General features: G+C 38.3%; 1 long non-coding RNA gene across 1 annotated transcript in view; it reads right to left on the reverse strand.

Moving 5' to 3' along the window:
* The window catches only part of LOC109388986 (uncharacterized), a 15,123-nt gene extending 13,490 nt beyond the window's left edge, over window positions 1–1,633 (reverse strand). The window contains exons 1-2 of the long non-coding RNA XR_002125303.1: window positions 1,520–1,633; window positions 840–915 (exon numbers count right to left, since the gene is read on the reverse strand). This is a non-coding gene — a long non-coding RNA (uncharacterized LOC109388986). The remainder of the gene's footprint in view (window positions 1–839; window positions 916–1,519) is intronic.
* Window positions 1,634–5,085: the final 3,452 nt, after the last annotated feature.

Raw genomic sequence — 5,085 nt, forward strand, 5'->3', positions numbered from 1 at the left:
CCTTCTAATTCTGTTGCATTTCTTATTATATCATTCTGAAAGATACACAATAATAATTACATGCCTATCATTCTCTTCCTAGATTTATTTATAATAAGAATGCCACTAGGATTTCACCAGTAAGTATGATACTATGAGCTATACTCTGTTATCGCTTTGTATATACTGTCTGAATTAAACAAATTACAAACATTATAAAAATATATATAAAAATATATATATACTACTATAATAAGAGTTATGTGAATGAGCTGTCTGATCTGTTATGTGTCTGATCATCGAGACAGCTTCTGAGTGATAATGGGCACGGAGCGTGCTGATACTGGTCAAAGGGACGATTCAGGTAGGGTGGAAAGGGGTGGCGCCAGATTTCATCACGGTACTCAGAATGGCATGCAATTTAAAACTTATGAATTGCTTATTTCTGGAATTTTCCATTTAATATTTCAAGACCTCAGCTGAGTACAAGTTACTGAAACCACAGAAAGTGAAACCACAAACAAGAGAGGACTACTGTATACACATTTTATGGAAATTGCTTTTAAATTAACACCCTTGGAGATGTTTGCCTATTACTACTTACATATCTATTAATACTTCATTCTTTCTAAATACTGTGTATTATTATTGCATTCTATGGATATGTTACTAGCTACTCACCAGTTTATGGGTCTTTTGGTTGATTCCAATATTTAGTTATCAAAACAAATGCTGCGGTAGCTCAAAAAATCTTTGCACATATATATATATATATATAGATGCTTTTGTACTGAGACAAGGTTATGAATAAATTCTTAAAGATTAGTAATGCAACTTTGCTAATTTTTAAAAAATATTACCTTTCAAATATTGCATTTTCTGAAGGTCTTTCAGATTTGAGGTTCCTTACCACTTCTTATGGATATGAGACACTACCTTAAAAACAAAACAAAACAAAAAAACAGTGTTCAGCTAGCGGTTAAAATTTTGATTTTATAGGATGCGAATGGAAACAATATTCTTTTAACCATAGAAAGAGATTTTCAAAATTGAAAAGCTTTCCTCTACATATGAAGAACCAAGCTTGGATCTGAGCACAGGCATTTACTAGAATCTGCAATGTGGAAAGACAAAGAATATCAATGAAACTGCAGTTGAGGGAAAAGTTTTTTTGAGCTTGTGGGGTAAATTTGAGTGCCACAGTCAGCCAATGGAAGTATTCATTTGACTATATTCTACCATCGCCTTGAAAGGGTTAAGGTAAGTTCCTGATGGACAGGAATGAGGAGAAAAAAAACCAGCTTTCAAATGCTGGGAGGAACATGAAAAGAGCCAAAGGGAATGATGATACTGTCTGCATTACTGAAAGACTGTTCAGTGCCCCCATTCCTGGCCCTTTGTTCAAATGGAAGGGGGTGGGGTCAACAGAGGGGCACAGAGTAGTATTAATAATTTTTGAGACAGGAAAGCTAAAAACACAGGGTGTCTTTGAACATTTCTCCTATGGAACTCTAGAAAAAAATACCATCCGAATACAAACCTGGGGTAGTTGCAACAGAGCAGAAATGGTGACTTCATGTATTTAATAGTAGAGGTCTGAGAAGGGCCCCTCTGTTTTCCCACAATTTTTAGCAGACATGAAAGAGGTCCAGAGGATCCCACGAGACCCTGCAGAGAGCGTAGAAGGGATGTAAGAATAAGTCAGGATGGTTCTCTGAGGGTCAAGGTGCCGAAGGGCGTGACTATACATTATAGAGGATTCAGGGTGGGTATCCCAAAGCTGAAGTCTAGATGGAGTATTAGACGATCAGCCACATAAACAAGACCAAAGATAGGAAGCCTAGTAAGCAGGAAGAATCGGCTGATTGTCCTAGAAATCCCCGTCCATTTCTGTGCCACCAAAAAACTCTAAGTTATATTAACTGTAGCTACTTCAGTAACAGACGAAGGAAGAACTGAGGGCCACATCCCCAAAGCAGAGGTCAGTAGGTGTTCACAGAGAAAGGTAACACTTGACCCAGAGAGCTCTCCCCTGCTTCCATAAGGCTGTATAAATTTTCCCTATGTCCAGATGCCATCTGCAGAAATGGGAAGAAGGGGAATAAATTTGGAAAGTCTGACCATTTCACTACAAAGAACCTGAGCTCACCCAAGTCCACTTTTAAACCTTGGGGTATGTTCAGTCACTTTGAATGGGCAAGTTTAATATATGTCCCCAGATGCTGCCACTACGAAGGGGGCTTAAGGGTTCAGAGCAAGTAGTAAAGTGTGGTCACGTATACATTTTTTACCGCATTGCAAAAAGTATGTCCAAGTTGTTCTCTAAAAGATTGTGTCCATTTACATTCCTGTAGGAAAGTGTGAGAATGCTTACCTACCCTCCCCCGGCCCCATCCAGCCCCATACTGGAGGAGAGGTGAAAATGGGAGGCTGCCAATTCCCCTAGAGATACAAAAGGTGAAAAGTGCAGCTCAACGTGATTTACAAAGTAATTGCATTTCAAGTTCTATGGCTCACTTAAAATTTACGAGTTTACTAAAATGAAATCAGTAACAACCTGGTTTGTCCCTTTCCCTACACGATGTATCATTTCAGTAAATGATGTCAGAGATATTTTTGAAAGTTTAATTTTGGTAAGATACCTCAGTTGTTTTTTTCCTTTTATAACATTATTTTAATTAACGATACTGTGTTTCTGCAGGGACTTCATCCACTTAAATAGAAATGTATTAAAAATGCATTCAATATGTTTAAAGCATTTTCTTTTTGAATGTAGGGAAATATGTATTACAAGCCTCTATTCATTTCACTTTCAGAAAATCTGTGTCTATAACAAGCCAAGTGTATTATGTATTATGAAGGGTAAGAATGCATCCTTCATGATATAAGACATTCACATCTTAAAACACAAGTAATAGATAAAAGTAAATGACATAAAAAATTTGTAACTGCTGAAAATCCCAAGTTTGGGTTCTTCTGCCTCAGGATTTTCATGCACTGAACTAAACTAGGCCTAAGATCAAGGGTGATGATAATTAAAATGTAATAGGACAGGGGCCGGCCGAGTGGCGCGATGGTTAAGAACTGGCCTGGGACGCCAGAGGGCCCCGGTTCAGATCCCACATATGAGGGCCAGTGACACTGCCCTCTACAGCTAAGATGCTGAACAACAGCTCAACCTGGAGCNAAACATTTCCTTCTCCATATCTTTTGCTCCCTTCTCCTAATCTTTAACCAGTCAGTAGTTCACAATTGTGCTCTCTTAGAAGCTAATGGTCCTGTCACCCTCAAGGACTGGATCCTCTGGGGACAGTAAAAGAATACAAAGTAGCTTTAGGTTCTCTCTAGAAATCCACCTGTAGTTGATCCGTGAATCTTCTAGGAGTCACTTAAGAATTCTTATTATAGAAGGCTCTTCTGACTCTGTCCCCCTATTTATGTTGATAGTCAAGAATGAGGAACGGGGGGGGGGGGGAAGGAAGGCAATGATCAATAATACAATAATGTGTCTCCACACCTGAAAAATATGAGTTTCTACATTGAATAAGGCCACCCAATGTCCATCAGAAGGAAGAAAAATGGCTGAAACTGTGAGATATTATCAAGAAATTTCAGGATTCTAGGGACAAAGAAGAAGCCGTAAAAGCTTCCTCTAGCAGTCAGAATGCTTTGGGCTGGAGGGGGGGAAGAAAAGAAAATTCTCACTCTAAGTTGCTTAAATAATAAGCAAATTCATTATCTTACTAAATAAAAGAAGTAGGGTCAGTTCCAGTTGACATCATCAACGATTCCAGGTCTGTCTGCCTCTTCCTTCCTCTGGTTCTCCCTAAATCTGGTTTCCTTAATGTTCACAAGATAGTTGAGAGTAGCAAAAAAGGCTACAAATTTCATAGTGCACGTTCAGAAGGAGAGTAAGAACCCTCTCCACCAATATGTTGTAAGTCTTTTTCTTCAATTTGGTGGGGTGATTAATGTCAGATGCCCATTTCTGGGCTAATGTTGGCAGGTAGGAGAATACCATCTGCTGACTGTCTTAAACCACTCAGGGTACTCTTACGAAATTGGTGATGGATACCTGGACAAATTTGGGGTGAATGAATGTTGGATAGGCAATGACATCTATTGCAGTTTCAGGTGGAAAAAAACAGGGAACATGAAAGGATGAGGAATCTGGTGTTGGATTTATCGACAGCAATAGTAGAAGATCATACAAACTGAACACTTTCAATATGATTCAGGAAAATAATTTCTCATGTAAAGTTCTATCCTACTTGAAAAACATGATACAATAAACGCATTTCCAATACTTGAAGTGTGAAAAAATTTACCTCCTAGATATTATTTTCAGGAAGTTATTTAAGAATGTACTCCACCAAAGTAAAGGATAAACCAAGAGCAAGGGAGAAACACGACCCAAGAAACAGTGAATTTGCACTGAACTGACCCAAAAGAAAGTGCCAGGATGACAACTGTGAAATAGACCTAGAGAGTAACCAGGAAGAGGAAACTATAAGGCCCCCAACAGGAAGACTCTAGGAAAATAAAAGGGAAGGAAACACTCAATGAAATTTATCTTGTGGAAGAGAAATCCAGAGATTTTAAGCTGCATAAAGAAAGAGTGAAGGGTGGCTGGTTAGCTCAGGTGGTTAGAGCGCAGGTTCATAACACCAAGGCTGCCAGTTCGAGTCCCACATGGGCCAAGGAGCTGCGGCGCCCTCCACAACTGGATTAAAACAACTACTTGACTTGGAGCTGATGGGTCCTGGAAAAACACAGTTCCCCAATAAAATTTTTAAAAAAAGAATGAATGAAAATGCACACGAATAAGAGCAAAATGAAGACAGAAATTCTTACTCCAGGAAAAATAGAAACTTGTATCGGGTTCTGGAGTGAATAAATTTTATGGGGTGATAATTATATATATATATATATATATATATATATATATATATATATATTTGGTGTCTCTAAGGAAATCTAATAAATAGCCCTTTCTTTCTCCTACCTGGAATCTGAGCAAATTGAGAACTGAAGAGCAGCAGATTGGAGGCCAATTATTACTTATTACATATTACTTATTATAAGAGTGGAGGATAACATGGCTCT

The sequence above is a fragment of the Hipposideros armiger genome, unplaced genomic scaffold, assembly GCF_001890085.2.
Source record: "Hipposideros armiger isolate ML-2016 unplaced genomic scaffold, ASM189008v1 scaffold_214, whole genome shotgun sequence".
In the NCBI taxonomy this organism is placed as follows: domain Eukaryota; kingdom Metazoa; phylum Chordata; class Mammalia; order Chiroptera; family Hipposideridae; genus Hipposideros; species Hipposideros armiger.